Source organism: Panicum virgatum, chromosome 3N (assembly GCF_016808335.1).
Source record: "Panicum virgatum strain AP13 chromosome 3N, P.virgatum_v5, whole genome shotgun sequence".
Taxonomy (NCBI): Eukaryota; Viridiplantae; Streptophyta; class Magnoliopsida; order Poales; family Poaceae; genus Panicum; species Panicum virgatum.
In genome coordinates, this window is record NC_053147.1 from 56,754,659 (window position 1) to 56,774,109 (window position 19,451).

Sequence of the window (19,451 nt, forward strand, 5' to 3'; positions counted from 1 at the left end):
TGTTCAAATCCTGCCATAAGGGCATATGAGTTTTTGCTACTCTGTTGTACCATGTAATCCAACTCTCAGGGGGATTAGGCCAGGCTCTTGAGCAGTCGGCCCAGAGGTTTAGATCGATGTTTTGACTCACAAAAGGAATCCTATTTGCTTCACAAGAGATCAAATCTATGGGATTTTCATGGGTTCGTGGGCCAAGACAGAAAGATTTTGGGTTAGAAGGATGCGGCAGAAGGATGTCTGACACCTGAAGTTCAGAAATTCCGAAGTATGCGTATGGTGTCATGTTTCAGAGTTTTAGTATTCGGAGGCTTAGTAAGCTGAAGAAAACTAAAGGATTAGGCCGACTATTACCTTCAGGCCGCAGATTGCCGCATCATCAATTGCAGAGCTTGTCGTCTGAGCTGCAGAATCTGCCATGATTCAGATCTGTTGACATAGGGTTTGATTGCTGTAGGCTCTAATTCAAATTCCGGCTGCTTGGAGAGTTCTTGCTAGAATTTGTGGAGCTTGGTTTTCAAATTGTGCTCAGGTTCAAGAGTTCGGTTCAAGGTGGAAGTGTTACTCTTGTGCGGATTGCTTCTAGTTTGAATTCTATCGGCTCATGGATATTTATAGAAGCCTGATGCGTTGCCATCGGCTTTTTGGAAAGTGAACGAAGAAACACAAGACTAAAAGGGAATTTGATTCCATTAAAGGAAAGTTCATTACAAGGAAAGCCGATTTTGCAAAGGAATAATCCTTCGGCTTTGTGATTCTACTCCTACAACGCTACAGCACTATTTCTACTGTTCGTAGGTGCCTAGTACCTACGACGCTTGGGGCTTCGGGCCGGTGTATCCCCGCTGCTGTCGTCATCGTCGTCGTCGTCGCTGCTGAAGACGCTGCTGCCGCCATCAGACCCGGAGTCGCTCCAGCCGTCGCCGCCGCCGCTGTCCTCTTCTTCGCTGTCCTCCTCAGAGGACCCGAGGAACTGAAAGGGCTTTCCGCCCATTGGCTCGTCATCGTCGGACGGGGAGTCGATCTCCTCTTCCGAGGATGAGTCGACTTCATCCGAAGAGGGGTCTTCCTCCTTGCCACTCTCCGACTCCTCCCAGAACAGGAGCCGGAGGCCCTTTCCTTCAGTTTTGGGCTCGTCCTCCTCGGAGACGATCCCGAAATCGAACTCCTCTGCATCCCAATGCAGAGGAGCCAGCGCTTCGTACGCTGCAGTCGGGTCCCACTCTAGCGTCGGCTCCCGACTCTCCGGAATGGAGTCGATGGAAGAAGCAGGAAGGGGAGAAGAAGAAGGGGAAGAGGAGGGAGAGTCTCCAAAGGACTTGGAGTTGGAGGAGGAAGAGATCGCCATTGCTGATGCTGGAGGATTGGGGTTTTCCTGTGCTACTGGCTCTGGGAGGAAGAAGGAGTTTGCTGTGGAGAAGAGCCGATTCGGGTGAGATTAAATAGTGAAAAGATGGGAGTCGGATCAGCAGTTTTCACGTACTACGAGAAGCCAGTTGCAGAGACGTTGCGTCTTCCTTGGTGGTTGCAGTGTGTTTAATGAGCATTAACAGGAAGATGAAGCGACGGATTGGTTTTGGAACTATCATTGCCAAAACCAGGGGGGCATGTGTTATCGCCATAAATTAATAGGATTAATTTATGGGCCGAAAGCAAGATGGGCTTAAAGCAAAAGATTGAAGAAAACTTGTAAACCGGCTCCTGCGTGAGCATTTGGGCCACATGGGCCATGTATCTTAGATTTAGTTTAAGATTAGAGATAGAGTCCAATTGGGACAAGATTAGTTTAGATGGTTTCCCAAGTCTCCGGACTAAAAATATGTACCCTTTGTTATTGGTAAAAGAGAGTGTCATCACGTCTCGCAAACAACAATCTCGGCGCATCGCCACCCCTAAACCTAGGGTTTCATCCAAGTAAGTGCCATGCTGCCCTGATCGCTTCTCGTGATCAGGGCAGCATTGTTCTTGCTTTTACCTTGGTATTACTCGTACTGAAGCGTTTTTGATGGCGAGTAATGCTAGTTATCTTGATGTTCGTGGCATGGCTTTTAGTAGATTTATTGTGCTTCGTTGCTTATCATCTACGAACATCATGTTGTCTCTGCGCAGTCACATTTCAATCTCATGCTTGTTCTCGTCGCATAGAATTAGTTGCACAGAGACAACACCCTGCTTCCTTTATGTTTAGTAGATCTGATCTGTTACGGTTTGCTCTTGTTCTTAAGAGTTGGTGTAATATCTGCTAGGTTAGGCGTTGCAAACGGATTGGATGATCCGGTGGCGTCTTAGATGCTTTGCTTTAGTCTTAACAGAGAATTGATCCGGGAATCAGCTCTTGCTAGTTCTTAGGCCTCTGTTTTGGTTATGGTTTAGTTATCTGCTATGTTTATTAGGCCTAGTCATGTGTAGGATGTTCCGATCTAGCAGTGAAGCCTTTACCGTTGTGGATTAGATCAACTAGATTTAATTGAAGCAGCTTTACAGTTATTTGCTTTAATCATCAATATCTGGATGTAACAGATCCCATCTGACACCGGGACTCGATCGGCTCTTTAAAGCCGATGCAAGAGTCGTCCCGGGGAGCCGGCCATGGCTCGGACTTACGTTTCCACGTGTTTGTGTGTGCAGGTCAATCATCGCAAGCACGTCCGCACCTTCCTGATCGGGTATAGGTCAGATGGCACGCCCTGCGTCTTCACAAGCCGCGGCGCGTTGCTGGAATTGCGGGCCGTCGACGAGGGAGCAGTGCCTGCCAGCGCCCCGGCGACCTCCCGGCTCTTCGTGTTGCCTGTCGCTGCTCGCCGGTGGGTTTCGACCGACAACAAAGTGTCACCCACGGATAGGTACACGTAGAACGGCCTATCTTGCTGAGGAGGAACCAACACTGGAAGCTTTGACAAATATTCTTTGATTTCATCGAAAGCTTGCTGCTGTTCTGCCCTCCAGTGAAACTCATCATCGGATTTGATCTTCACTAAACCCATGAATGGTTCGATGCGCCCAGACAGATTAGAAATAAATCATCTGACAAAGTTAATTTTACCGATGAGCTTCTGCAATTATTTCTTCGTAGTAGGTGGCTTTATCATCTTCACAGCTTCTTGACTCTTCAGGCCGATCTCGATTCCCCGTTCATGCACCAAGAATCCCAGAAATTGACCGGCCGATACGCCAAAAGCACACTTCTCTGGGTTCATTTTGATCCCAAACTTTCGAGTCCGCTCCAAGACTTGACGCAGATCTTCTAGATGCCCCCCAGCTGATTTGGATTTGACCACGACATCATCAATATAAATTTCTATTAGTTTGCTGATGAGATCTTGAAAAATGTAATTCATGGCACGTTGGTACGTTGCACCGGCATTTTTCAGTCCAAAGGTCATAACCAAATATTCGAACAAGCGGACTGCGCCTGGTACTCTGAACGCGGTCTTGTTCACGTCTTCTGGGGCCATGAAGATCTGGTTATAGCCGGCATTACCGTCCATAAAACTCATCATTTTGTGGCCGGCAGCTGCATTGATCAATGTCTCTGCAACAGGCATCGGGTATTCGTCCTTCGGCGTCGCTCTGTTGAGATCTCTAAAATCGACGCAGACACGCCATCGGCCGTCCTTCTTTTGTACCGGTACCACGCTAGAGATCCATTTTGCATACTGGCACGGCCTGATGAACCCAGCATCCAACATCTTCTCCACCTCTTTCTTGACTTCTTCTAGGACTTCGGCCTTCATCTGACGTGCTCGTTGCTGAAACGGCCGAAACCCTTTCTTGAGCGGGAGCCGATGCTCGACGATGCTTCTGTCTAGACCGGGCATCTCAGTGTAGTCCCATGCGAAACAATCCCGGTACTCTTTCAGTAGGGCAATCATCTCCTCACGCAAGACCAGATCTAACTTTTTGCTGATAAATGTCGGCCGTGGCTTATCCCCAGGACCGATGTCAACCTCTTCCAAATCATCAGCTGACGTGAACCCGTATCCCAGCTTGCCGTCGTCTGAAAAACCAGCTGCGAACGCAGGCGAGTCTTTGTTATCCACAAGATCAGCGGCAAACACAGGGAGATGACAAGAAAAATTATTTGGCCAACCACATGGGCTGGCCGTTTTTATACTTCCACTATCATTCGAAACCAAATAGTCAATGAGTAGCCAACTGCCAGAGCAGGCCATCGTATGTACATGATGTAATAATTCCGACCCCAAATAGGATTTTTCTATTTTTTGGGGCCGGTCGCTGGGACCGGCCTCTCTATCACTATTACACCCCGTAGCATGCCAGGGCGTCTTTACTCTGTGAGGCCGGTGGATAAGACTAGCCTCAGTCTGTTTTTTGTTCGCCTCGATCTGATCACAGTCTTCTAGTGAAATTCCTGATATCGGCTCTTGTCCTTCTGCGTCCCAGACGTTCATATCCGCGAGCGAGAACTCGTTGGAATCGTCTACAGGGACCACTTCTACCTCATCGCCATCCCATTGGACCAGATACTGATGCATTGTGGAAGGGATACAACAGTTGGTGTGAATCCAATCCCTCCCAAGCAACACTGTGTATGTACTCTTGCTGTTGACGATGAAGAACGAAGTCGGGATCGTCTTGCGGCCCACTGTCAACTCTATATTAAGAACCCCCATGGCCTTTGATGGCTGCTCGTTGAAGTCGTTGAGCGTCACGTTGGTCTTGATTAGGTCGGTAGAAGAATGCCCCAACCGGTGCAGCACTGAATATGGCATCAGGTTGACTATGGCACCGGTGTCAACCAACATCCTGTTAATGGGTTTACCGTTGATGAAGTCCTTGAGATACAGCCCCTTTAAGTGTTTGTAGCTTTTCTCCTTTGGTTTCTCGAAGATGATCGGCTGGGGGCCAAGATCCAACTGTGCAATAGGCAAATCCTCCGGTTGGGGTGCCCGCAACTCTGATGGGAGCACGAACACCATGTTCACATCAGCTGATGGCTTCTCATCGGCTTTTGTCTGCTTGGGGCGCTACTCTTTTCTTGGAGGGCACCTTATCACCCTTCGCGGGTGCCTGACCTGTTCCGCGAGATCTGGACGTGCCTTCCTCAGCACGTCAAGGTACTTTGCTTTTGCCTCTTCTAGATTGCGCAGGCGCTGCACTCTGTGCTTCTGTGAGCGATTAAGCCCGTCAGGACACCACCGTGGGTGATGGTACCTGTCTTCTTCTTCTGGCTCGAAATCGCCCCTGGCCGGCCGCTCGATATGTTCGTCGTGACGCACTTTGGGCCCCAAGCGCCGGAACACCAATGTCTCGCCGGACTGGCGTGTCCAAGGCCTGCACTCTAGACAATCATCTATAGTGGGCAATCGGCTCATGTCGGAATTCCAACAGTACCTGAAGAACGGGCAATGCCAGTGGTCGCGTATAGCTTGGTGTCTTCCCAGCGTCCTCCCTGTGCGGTGCTCATACTCTTCTTCTTCCGATTGATATCGGCGACGCAGCTTGTGCTGATATTCATATTTTTCCAAAAGCTGATCAGAAGCTGGAAGCTGATTACGGATGTGACGCACTTGCTCTTCAGTAATATGCTATCGCCCTGGCTCATTTTGATCCTAGGGCCGTTTGCCAGAAACGGCCTCTCTCCTTTGCTCGTCACGATGGCGTACAGGCCCTGCCATGTTGATCTAGAATGAAAAATTCTGGCCCGTAGGAGTGAAGTCCGACAACTCTACCACATTGGCTTGCGGGAAGGGCTTCGTGTCAACCTTCGTCGTGTGTTGGGCCAGGATTAATTGGTCTTGCTTGATAGCCGATTGAATCTGACGGCGCAGCTCCTTGCATTCACCCGTGGCATGAGTGAACGAGTGATGGCATTTACAGTATAGCCTCCCCTGCAGCTCTTGTGCGGTTGGCAGCTTGTGATTCTCTAGGAGCTTCATCTGTTTTTCTTTGAGCAGCAGATCAAATATCTGCTCTACTTTGGCCACATCGAAGTCGAAGCCCTTCACAAGCCCCTGCTATTTGACCCATTTGCACGGGACGGGGTTTGCCCCCCGAGTCCACTCTGCCACGGCCACTTCTTGCTCCTCGCCAGAGTCATCAGATTCATCCGCTTGGGCCATGTTCACATGACGCTTGAACTTGTCCTGGTACAACTCATGATGGTAAAGCTCATATGCCGTAAGCTTCTGCACCAGGTGCGCCAGAGATGCGAACTCCAATTGGAAAGCCATATCCTTGATTGGCTTAGCGAGTCCCAAAACTGCCAGATCGACTGCCTCCTTCTCAGTGATGCGTGATGAGTAGCATCGGTTCTTGACTTCTCTGAAGCGTTGTACGTACTCTGAGACAGTCTCTCCTCGCTTCTGCCTGACTTGGGCGACGTCGGCAATCCCAGCTTTAGCAGCCTTAGAGTGATACTGGGTATGGAACTGATCCTCCAGCTGCCTCCAAGTTCGAATAGAATCTGGAGTCAATGACGCGTACCATCCAAAAGCTGGGCCTGTAAGAGATTGGCCGAAGAACCGGACCCTCAGCGGATCTGATACTGAGATCATCCCAAGCTGCGTTAAGTATCGGCTCACATGCTCGATGGAGCTGGCTCCTTCCGACCCGTTGAATTTGGTGAACTCAGGGAGCCGATACTTGGGTGGCAAAGGGATCAAGTCGTAGTCACTTGGATACGGCTTGGAATAGCCGATCGCTTTTCTCTTGGGCAGGATGCCGAACTGGTCTCTCAGTATTGTACTGACCTGCTCCACACTAAGAACTCCTGGGGCCGATGGCTCAGCACTCGGCCCGGTAGCGTACTTTGCCAGCCACGCTTGTTTCTCCGTGTCTGGTATAGAAGCTCCTGGGCTTACCAACTGCACCGAGCGTGTATGCGTACGTGTAGCCGTACGGGATCTCCTTGGGTGGCTCGGTCAGAAACTGGCCTTCTCCAGGATCACCGCCGATCTTGTGGACGACATAGATCAGCGAACTCTGCTGTCCTGCTGCCGCGAGCGAGTAGGACACTGGCGGCCTAGATTGCAGTGCAGCTTCTCCCCTGTGACTCTCCAGGATTGGTCCTGACGGGGAGTACTGGTTCTTGATCACCTCCCGGACAATGCGATGTGCCACATCCTCGAGCTCGTTGACCAGGCTTTCTGAGTGCCGATGGAGCGTGTGAGCCACCATGTAGTTCATCTCCTGGCGTAGGGCCCTGGTGCGCTCCTCTGACGGCACAGACAGATCAACGTTGTCGAGAGCACCCTCTGGTGAGCCATGGTTGCGGGTCCTCTCAAAAGAGCCGATGAGATCGGCTTCGAACTGAGCTTTGACCTCATCGTATTTTTGCTTATGTTCCAGAGTCAGCTCTTCATACGTGACAGGTTTGGTGACCGGCAGAACCGATGCTTGGTCCTGAGCTCCTGTCATCTCTGCGGCGGGCGTTGTTGTTGATGAAGGTCCCACCAGGCGTGCCAGAATCTGTTGTCGGTCGAAACCCACCGGCGAGTAGCGACAGGAAACACGAAGAGCCGAGAGGTCACCGGAGTGCTGGCAGGCACTGCTCCCTCGTCGATGGCCCGCAATTCTGTCACGCGCCCGGAGATTCCGGAGAATGTCGGGCGTGCCACCTGACCTATACCCGATCAGGAGGGTGCGAACGTGCTCCAAACAGTTTCTTGCGTACAAAGACACGTGTAAACATAAGTCCGAGCCGTGCTCGGCTCCCCGGGACGACTCTTGCATCGGCTTTAAAGAGCCGATCGAGTCCCGGTGTCAGATTGGATCTATTTGCATCCGGATATTGGTGAATAAAGCAAATAACTGTAAAGCTGCTTCAATTAAATCTAACTAATCTAATCCACGATGGTAAAAGCTTCACTGTTAGATCAGAACATCCTACACGTGATTGGGCCTAATGAACGTAACAGATAACTAAACCATAACCCAAAACAGAGGCCTAAGAACTAGCAAGAGCCGATTCCCGGATCAATTCCTTGTTAAGACTAAAGCAAAGCATCTAACACACCACCGGATCATCCAATCCGTTTGCAAGGCCTAACCTAGCAGATATTATGCCAACTCTTAAGAATAAGAGCAAACCATAACAGATCAGATCTACTAAACATAAAAGAAGCAGGGTGTTGCCCTTAAGCAGCTAACTCTATGCAACAAGAGCTAGTATAAGATGATGACATGATCGCGTAAAGACAACATGATATTCGTAGACAATTAGCAACAAAAGCACAACGGATCTACTAAAAGCCATGCTATGAACATCAGGATAACTAGCATTACTCGCCATAAAAAACGCTTCAGTACGAGTAATACCAAGGTAAAAGTAAGAACAACGCTGCCCTGATCGCAAGAAGCGATCAGGGCAGCATGACGCTTACCTAGATGAAACCCTAGAATTAGGGGTGGCGATGCGCCGAGAGTTATTGTTTGCGAGACGTGATGACGTTCTTCTTCATGAATAACATAGGGTACATATTTATAGTCCGGAGACTTGGGAAACAATCTAATTCTATCTTGTCCCGATCGGACTCTATCTCTAATCTTGAACTAAATCTAAAGATACATGGCCCATGTGGCCCAAATGCTCACGCAAGAGCCGATTTACAAGCCTTCTTAACCTTCTGCTTTAAGCCCAACTTGCTTTCGGTTAATTTATGGCGATAACAGCGGATCAGAGCGCCGGCAGCGGCGCACGGTAGAGAGTCTCCGAACTTTGCCGAAAACGGCCGTCCGGGGCCCGAAATCGAGCGCGACTAGGCCGGGGAGCAAACGCGCGGGGCGGGAAAGTGATCTAGGGCAGCGGCGCGGGCTCTCATGGCCGGAGTGGAGCTCGCGGCGTCTCATGGCGGGGCGGCGGCGACGGTGAGTAGGACCGGGCGGAAACAAGCGCGAGGGAGGGGTTAATGGGCCGGCGAGTTCCTCTACCTCGATGCGAAGCTCCGAGATGGTTCGAAGACGGCGGGGGCGCGACAGAACGGCCACGCGGCGGCGGAGGATAGGTTTTGCGTGCGGTAGGAGGCGGCTCTGTGGCGAGCGGCGGCGGAGCAGAGCCAGCGGGCGCGGGCGCGCGCGCAGGAGCGAGAAGGGGAGGGAAAAAAAGGGTCGGAGAGCTCCCTTGCTACCTTGCGAAACTTCTGGGGCGGTGAACTTGTCGAGGAGACGGCACGGGGTCAACGGCAAAATGGCGACGACTCGCAAGAAGGAAGACACCACGACGAAGAGGACGACGAGCTGAGCACTAGGGTGGTGTCGGATTTCTCTGGAGATGCATGGATGCGGAGGATGGTGGGATTCTAGGGAAAAGATTATTTTAGGGATTCCCAAACAAGGAGCCTCCCTATGGTTAGTCTATATTTTTGTGTGGAGTTGCCATGAGAGGTTGGTTTAATATATAGAGAGAAAAGTCTCATCATCCCACATCAACTAGCAATATGGAACTAAATCTCCATCCCATGCTAATGTGCTTTACGTGCCTTTAGCCCATTAGGAAACACACGAATGGACCCTTGAGGTCCATTAGAGATTTATGTACTTTTGATGGACTTAGCCCATTTAAAATTCGGAATTAATTATTTTCGAAATTAAAATAATTCTAGAAAAATCTAGAATTCATATTTAAAGTCCGAAAAATATTCCAAATGGCCCGAAAATTCTAGGAAAAATCCAAGAAATATATTGGGACCTAACGAACTCAAATAAAATATTTGGAGCTCATGAGAAGATTTGAAAGAGCCTCTAAAAATTAGAGTTTTCTCTAGGGAAAATGGGAAAAAATCCAGAAAAATCCGAAAAATTCCCGGGAAGAACTTTTGATGATAGAACACGTTTTGAAAGGTTTTCACACTCAACAACACTATGCATGTGACATGAATGCATCACCAGAAGAACAACATCATTTAATTTGAAAAATAACCAATATTTATTTTCTTTTACACTAAATTCTCTGTGAAGAAAAATAAATGTTGAGAAAATTTTAAAATTGTGAGAAAATTGTTGTTTTATTTTTAATTTTAATCGCATGCTGAAATTCAAAAATTTTACGGTGTGACACCGTCTCATGATCAAAATGTCTGTAGGTGTGATGTTTTCAGTCACACTAGCTATTACTGTCGCAATGCTGCAATCACGCATGCTCCTCATAAACTTATAAATTAATTACTAAGTGGTTGACATAAAGTTATTAAACTACCCCGCTGTGCAAAAGGACAGTTTGCGTTAGAGCATCAGCACAGGATGTTTCAATACCGCACCATGGTTATGGCTTTTGTTCTGCCAGAGATGAGCTTATTTCCTCCCTCACCAACTTTATATTTACCCATGCATCCTTTTATTTCACTGGTTTCTATATAACTCGATTCCTCCTTACTAGGCTACTACTTGCTACGACTGTACTACTAATTTTGTTGAATTTGCTAATAGGTGCAGCTAGAGCAATGCATGCGTATGTGTACGAGAAAAGTGTGTATGTGCACGATACTTCTCTAGGAATGGGAAGTACCAGTACCAGTACCAGCAATGGCGCAACGACTCATGAAATGTTCAGGTGAACTTGCAGATTCCTCTAATTCATAGCTCTGCGAGCTGAACTACAATCGCTGACGTTCCATGCATCTAGTCCCGAATCCAGTGCGCCACCCATCATTTCTTGAGTCACAGTGCTCGTGTTTGGGTGTTCTTTTTCACCAACTGCGGTAGACCGAGAAAGTATATGCCCCTATCACCCTATGGCAGCCATATATAGCACTGCCAGCTCCCTTCCTAGTTATGTGTATGCTAGAGTAAATCTAATAACAACGGCAGATGACCCATTAAGCTTTCATTATATATACATATAGTGGGATGAACAAAATACGAAAAACAGTTTTATAGTTGAATGAAATTGATGGTCCATATGCATCAATTGAAGATACAAATAATACAATCTAGAGGGGCTCATTTTCCTCTCTTCTTCATCCCTCCTCTCTATTTCTTCTTCTTCCTCCTTTTCTTCTTCCTCTTATTCATTCATGAATAAAAATTGTTGGGGAAGATTTGGGCTGCTCTATCGGCTGCCCTCACGCTAGATCCGCCCCTGGTTACGAGGATGTCATGGCCACATCTCAGCACACTCTTGGAGCACCAGTAAAAAGTTATATACAATATTAATAATCCACCAGCTCAATCAAAACCATGACATACTTTGTATGTCATTGACTCTTTGGTGGTATTTTGAGTTTGCAATCGAATCTCAAAAGTTCCTGCAATCTCAACAAAATTCCGCACATGTGTGTAGGTCATCAGGACACGGTTATGCCCCAAGTTGGTATCGGCACTTTGTTCTATGGAGTCTTAACTCCTGCTAACAAGTTTGCACGAGGAACCCACTACTACAGGAATGACTTGTAGAAGCGCTATGCTTTTTTAGGAGCGGACAAAGAGTTTATCCACACCTATTATCTGCCAAGCACACTGGAAGATACAGTTGATTTCTAGCAACGCTTAAAGTTGTAATCCACTGGTAAAATTTTCTCCTGTTTTCAAGGCGGACCAAAACATGGACTGCTCCTAGAAATCAGCATTTTTTGGACTGGCCCATAGATTGCTCCTAGAAATGTGCTGATTTCTGGAAGCTGGACTCCTTATGAACCACCCTGCCACTAGAAAATGGTCCTGCAGAAATAAATCGGTAACATCTTCATATGATACTAGATGAAGACAAACTTTGTATCAAAATTGTAGGTCACCATGAGATCGAAAACTTTATAGTTGATAACATTTTTACTTAGATTGTTTAGTTGTTCAAAATATAATTATAATTTCTCAAGTTTTTTAAATGGCCTCGGATGCATACAAGCTATATATTAAATTGCAGTACTAAAAGAGATCTAAAAATTTATAGTTGATCTTTTATTTGAGATCATTTAGAATTCCAGATACTTAATATAATTCTTTTACAAAATTAATACATAAGAAGAGCATATGTCATATAACCACAATTAATTGTGTGCTGTAATGGAGAAAAAGTTACACGTGAGTCTACAAGTTGAAGATTCAAAATCTATACTTGTGACCGTGCGATTTATTTTTCACTACTACGAAAACACCTTGTAGGGGCGGGTAAAGTCATATTTTTAGGGATGGAAGCGGTACCCGTCCCTGCTTTTCGCAGCTACAAATGTTGTGTTTGCAGAGGTGGGTACGTTACCCGCCTCTAAAATTCATTTTTAGGGTTGGGTCATGCTTTCACCCGCCCCTAGAAATAAATATTTAGGAGCAGATCACCACATGACCGGCCCTTAGTAATCGAATAATAAAAAAATCACGACGGCAGCTGCTCCGAGCGGCTACACACGCCGAGCCGCCGCTGCCGCCGCGCCGCAGCCGTCGTAGTGCCACACACACCAGGCCGTGCCATCACCACTCCGCACGGCCACGCGGTCATGCCGCGTCGTGCCACCGTAGCCGCTCTACTCCCACCGAGCCGTCGACGCTGCTCTGCACGGCCGCACCGCCGTCACAGCTCCGCTCGCACTATAAAAAATCTGGTGATACATGATGTTTAAATTTCGTCACAGATCACTAAAAAACCCGTCATAAAGCAGTATCTATGACGATCTCAAATAGCGTCATGTATCGAGCGTCATAGATCACACCTCGTGATGTTTCTTAAATTTTCGTCATAAATTGCTTAATCCATGACGTTTCGAAAACGTCACAGAATGTTCCTGAGCCCCCAAAACCCAACCGAATTCATTTTCTATGACAAAAATAAACGTCATAAATAATATAAATTTTCGTCACAAATTCAATTGCCATGTCACGCATTGATGACATGGCTGGTGACTTGGCGATGACGTGGATACCAATGATGACATGTAAATTGACGTGGTTAATGACATGACTGCTGACATGGCAATGACGTGGAAAGTGGTGTATTTTATGGGGTTGGGCTGGGCTGCATGCAACAAACAATACAATTACAAAGGTTTCATTTGAGGCCCACTTTGAATCCAATTAACTATAGGCGAAGCCCATATGACAAGCAACACAATTTCACAGGTCTTTTTACAAATTTGATACAAATCATATGTACATACCCATTAACTATCAGCATACGCAATTAAATTTACCACCTTACACAGGAATTTAATTTCGATGATTTAACTTTACAATCTCACACTTCGCTATATAGTCCATATGCAATTATCCAGCTTCAAGTCTTCAACCCTCATGCTTCAGCAGGATGACACTACAAGAAATAAAAATAATAGCAGGTCAAATTACTAAATTACCAAGGAACATGCATGCTTAAATTAGATAGCAGGTCAGTCATAGTACAGATTACTAGAGGTGTAGTTGATTTCGCAGATTTATGAAATAACAACATGATAGTAATCTGTGAGATTAACATTCAACACTAGCACATATACAATAAGAACAAAAGAGGTTCAAATATTCAGAAACTTCTTACATCATCATGTTTTGGAAAATGCATTATTGAAGAAAGAAGGCATTCAGTACAGTGTTGAATCAGCACTCATTCTCATAACTGTGTCCCAACCTATCTGTAATGGGCAATAGATATAGTGAGTTACCACAAAGAGGTGCTTGCAGGTAAAAAAAACAATGTATCAACATTTCCAATACATCCTGGGGATCAGCTAAATAGCTGATGCATAATGACGTAGGACCAAAGAAATACTTAACAGCATGCCGTAGGAGAACACAAAATGGGGCCTCAAAACATGCTAGTAGTTAATTGTTCTGCAAAAATGAGCAGCACATTCGGACAATGCGGAACATGGCAGACCTACACCCCTACTTGTAAGATGCCTACTAAACAGAGTAAAACTCCCTGACCTCTCAACTTCAACATGAAACCAACAAAATGCAATTAACAGCTAGAGTAATAGATAGAAACTGAAGAATTCAGACATTTTTACGAGTATTGAATAGAATAACAATAATGAGAATTCAAAAATTCAGACATGAATATAGGGTGCAAATAAGCACTCTGTTGTATCAGTGGAGTATAAGATTATCTGCTTAAAACTGTCATCCTCCCACCCTAGGAACTGATGAAAGAACTAGGCATCTTGAGACAACAGAACAAAAGTACATTCAAGGAAACGACTGCAGTCAAGACTTAATGACATAATGTGGTGGGCCAAAATCTAGGAAACACTACTGTCTAGTAGTAAAATCAATCAAACAGAGACTAAGATTAAGGGAGGCAGCCTTATATACTGCATTATATACTATTTGTGATATGTCATCCCATCCATGTTATTGCAGATGCAGCCTTATGTCAATGTGAAGCAAGAACAGCCACTGCCTGCAGACCGAAATCAAAAGAATCAGGGGCGGGTTAATGCGCATGGGGATCAAGAATAGTAGCTTAAATCCAAAGAATTAGGGGGCGAATCTCGGCCTCCTCCTCTGTCTGCAGCACCTCATCTAGCTCCGTCTTGTCCTGTGGTCTCGGCCGGAGCTCCGCACGCTCGCACTCAGCGCCAACCGTGTGCTGCTCGCCGAAGCTCGCCCGCACACTTGAGAGCAAGGTTGAGGAGAGGGGCGCAGATCTGAGGGGCGGAGGGAGAGAGGAGCAGGCCCCAGACGAGCCGAGCGTAGACCTTAGCCCTCCTCCGACTTGCCATGCCCTTGCTGTAATAGAACCCTAGCAAGAAAGTAAAGGGGATGAGAGGAGGAAGGGACAATGCAGAGGAGATGGTGAGAAGGGAATGGAGGGGTGCAATTGAACCTAGATCCACCGCCACCATGTTGTTCGCCGCCGCATCTGCATCGTCGGTGACCTGCGGAGGGGATCCTAACGCTGGCGGACGAGGCCGAGCGCCGCTGCGATTTCACGGCCGCGGCCACCTTCCTCGAGTCTGCTCGGCGCCCGCCCTACGCCGCCAAGCTATTCCTGCTCGCCGAGGCCCGCGCTTGGGCAGTGTGCGGGGAGGGAATGGGGATGGCGACGATTTGGGCGGGATGGGGACGAGGATGGAGACCTGGGCGAGATGGGCTCTCTGTCTTGTGTGTAGGGAGGACGGCGATGTGGTCGGGAGGCTGAGGAAAGGGTAATGGAGCTAGGGTTTCAGCTGCTTTTATACTATGGGATCACGATTACAACCATTAGATCGGAAATGGATGGTCATGAACAGCTGGACCAAGTAAGCCGAGCTAGAAACGGCCCATACCTAATAATTTTCTTTTTATTTTTTCATTTTATTGCACCATTGTGAAGTAACATATAAAAATAATTATCTTATATATTCTAATATATTTTTTATATATAATAGATTACATATAAACACTCTTTTAGAAGTTTAAATAATTTTCTAAATCATCTACTATTTTTAATAGTTTAAATGAATTTCTGTAGGTCCATTGAAAATAATTACAATTTGAACTACATGTATCTTAAATAATATATACAAATTCCTCAAAAATATATTTTAAGTGTCTTCTTTCTATTATAGCTCAAATCCTGAAAATAGAAGAAAATTTTAAATATTTGTTAGGGATAATTCAAACTTCTACATGCAATCTTATTATAAAGTAATAATTATAATACCTAAAACTTCTCCGAAAATTTTGAAAATTTCCATAGAATCATTTTATGGATGTATAAGCTTGAAATAAAAGTTTCATTAGATTTTGCAAAAATGAAGTATACATTGTTCACAAAATGGATGGATCTCTCATAGTGTTTCATATAACTCAAACTCAAACTTTAAAGTTTATGCACCCTAAAGTATTTTCTTGCTCATATATACCTCAAATTTGGATAAAGTATTACCTTTGCCCTCCTATTAACATTTGTTGATTTACATTGCCACTTGTTGTGTACAATTTTTTTTTCTATTTTTAAATATCTAAGTAAGACAACCATGTGAAGTAAATTGCAAAACTATCTATCTTATAGCTCTCAATACAATTTTTATATGTAATAGACTACACCTAAGTTTGTATGTAGGAGTTTCATGAATTTTCGGACAGATTTGTTATTTTCAACCATTTAAATGAATTTTTGCATGCTTGTTGAAAGTAATTACAGTTTGAACTACAAGTATCTCAAATAATATTTAAAAAATTCCACAAAAATATTGCTCAAATAATATTTCAAGTGTCTCAGTTTTCCTATAGCTCATATCCCGAAAATCAATGAAAATTTCAAATGTTTGCTAGTCATAATTCAAAATTCTACTTGCAATGTTATTATAAAATAATGATAATAATACATAAATCTTATCTGAAAATTTTGTAACTTCTTCTAGAATCATTTTACAAATGCATAATCTTGTCATAAAAGTTTAATAACACAAATGTATAATCTTCATCTCGGTCTACCTAGTAATGCCTTATTATAAGTAAAATTCGCACTTACCAAACGAATCAAAGGCCGCAGCCCAGTGGACAGCTCAACTCTGGCGAATTGCAAGTCGCTGGTTCGATTCGCTCCGGGCACTTGTTGTTGTCTCTATTTTTTCAATTTTAACCATGCCGCGCACGTAATGTATACAAGTAAAGTTAACACCACAATTGCACAAATGACAAGAGGAATCCAGTGGTTAAGTATCCACGTGTGTGGACTGGAGACGAAGGTTCCCATAGGCTCAACATTACTACCGATTTTTGTGAATTAAGAGAAGATTTTGGTATACAAGGAAAATTAAATACCATACATACTAACAAGTGAAGGTGCAGCCTGGTGGTTAGGCGTGTGGTCCGGTGTTGCTCTCTCCAAACCAGAGTTCGACTCCTCTTCGTGCTTCTATTTTTGCGGAATGAAATTTAATTTCTCCATGACAGATGGACCCCACTTGTCAGGACTTGTGAGGCTGACAACAGGTCCTTGTGTGGACAATACCATGTGGGCGCTGACTAGGCTGCCACGTAAGCATCAAATAAGAGAAGCAATAACTTGAATAAAATTGATGAATGTCAAAATATATAGTTAAAATAACTATGACAATTTTTATGAGATTAATGTTAACATATCATGTTTTGTGGGCTCAATTATGACGAATTCAATAAAACGTCACTAAGTTTTGGGCATAGGGCCCATATCTTCAAATTCATGACGAAAATCTGAAAATTGTCATGGATTGTGTACAATTGTGACATCTTTATAAAATATCATAAAATTTTTGTCATAAATCACCATATTTTTTGTAGTGTCTGCTCCCGCGGAGCCGCACCCCGCACGGCCGTAGACGGGCTTTGCCCTGGCGCCTACTGCCACTCCATCGCTGCCGCCACCGGACTCCGCGCCGTCGCCACCGGAGGTCGCCGAAGGCCTGGCGCCGCTGAAGGCCGCCCGCGGGAGGCAGCCACGGAAGGCATCCGCGCCGCGGAAGGCTGCCACGGGCCGGCGCCGCTAAAGACCGCCACGGAAAGCGTCCGCGCCGCTGGAGGAAGCCACGGGAGGCCGCAGCAGGCCAGCGCTATCGGGGGCTGCCGCGGAAGACGTCCGTGGCGCTGGAGCTGCCGTGGGTGGAAGCCGTGGAAGGTGTGCGCGCCGCCGGAGGCCCTCGCGCCATGCCCTAGGAGAGAGAGGAGAGAGTCAGAGAGACAGAGGAGAGAGATGAGGGAGGAAAGGTGGAGAGACAGAGGAGAGATATAGTGAGATTTTTGAGAAGAGAGATGTGTTGATAGGGACGCCCCGTGCCCAGATATCTATATATTATATATAGATGCAACCCACTAAGTTTCATAATTGTATTTCTCTCAATCCTCGTGCTGCCACGTCATCAATCCACTAAGTGCCATGTTGCTATGTCATCAACCCACTAAGTGTCATAATTTCTATTTCTCTCAGTCATGTTTTTCAATATGTTGTGGTTCATCAAAAGTATAACTAAAGAAGAAGCCCAACAGCCAAATTTTTTATTTATCAATTAAATATTACTCTATGCAACATACATATGTTAAATCCCCTCCCTTTATTTTCTTTTATTATTGTCTCATGAACATTATTTTGATTTATCAATTAAATATTAGTCTATCTAATATTAATAAATAAATCCACATTTGTTTCAAAAAGAAAAACAATTAGTCTCCTATGGTATTTCTGTCTTCTAAAATTGATGCATCCCACTTGGAAACGTTAACAAAAAGAAAAATAATTAGTCTCCTATGGTATTTCTGTCTTCCAAGATTGATGCATCCCACTAGAAAATGTTAATTTATATTTCTCTCAATCCCCATTGAGCCACCAACAATGAAAGAAGCACTCCTTCATCCACCTTACTATGTCTCTTCATTTCTCTCATGTTTCTAACTTGATCATCCAAGCTGTCATTTTCTTAAGTCTCTCTATCTAACAATACACTACCATCACCACCCCTTCCACTTCTCATGATCTGTAGAACCCAATGCTCTATATATTTTGCTTAGTCGAAGCCATCGTAGCATTACACACACTCTCGACTCCATTATTCCATTCGGTTCTGGTAGCTCCTTGCCTTTCCCAGCTGTTTTGCTACTCTTAAATTTTGTCTTGCATCACTGTGGCATGCAGGAAGAGCACCGTGAAGGATTGTTCCAGGTCTCTTCTATTCAATGTTACACATTCATTTATTATGTTCTGATATTGACACTATGTTTGGTTCCTCCTTAATATTTTACTGTTTGATACAACTATATTTGTACAACTATATTTCCAATTATCAACACTTCACACACAACTGCATTCCTCACATTTCATTTTAAAAAAATATTTGCATCAATTTCGCTTAGCCAAAGAGTCGATACAAAGTCGAATCACTTCACAAAATAATGCAGACTTTTTCCATTTTCTCCTAGAATAAAATTAAAGCGATCTTACCATACCAATTACGATTCCTCTTTTTATCAGTTTCATCATCTTGAATTTTTTATATGTACTTCAATTTTAATATTTAAGCATATCTTATATACAACCATGCCATATATCTCCAATGCTAAAACTGACTACAACTTCATATCTCCATCTTTTCAATACACTCAACTTCAACATTTTTGTCCACAAATCCCGCAGCAACGCGCGGGGTATTCAACTAGTTTAATAGGAGCCCCGTGCCCCATGCTGCCGCCCAAACACATTTTTTCTGCTTGGCGCTGGCTCAGTTGAAATTTTATAGGGACGGTTGATGGGATGAGCCACCCCTACAAATGACATTTCCAGGGGTGGCTCAGCCGATCACCCACCACTACAAATAATTTATTTTTCGGAGCGGGTGATGGGCTGATCCGTCTCTAAAAATATATTTTTAGGGGTGATTCGGTTGCTACAGTAATTTCACTTCATTTGTAGCAACGGGCCAAATTTTGATCCGCCACTAGAAAAAAAATCTGGGTGTTGCTAGAAATTGTTTTTGTAGTAGTGGTTGGCGGCTTCTGTTAACCAGTTTTTTTGTTTTCTATTTATTATGATATTTTTTGGATTTTTCAAAATTAATTTTTAGGAGTGGCTCATGTTGCGATTCACCTCTAAAAATCAATTTCTATGAGCAAGTCAT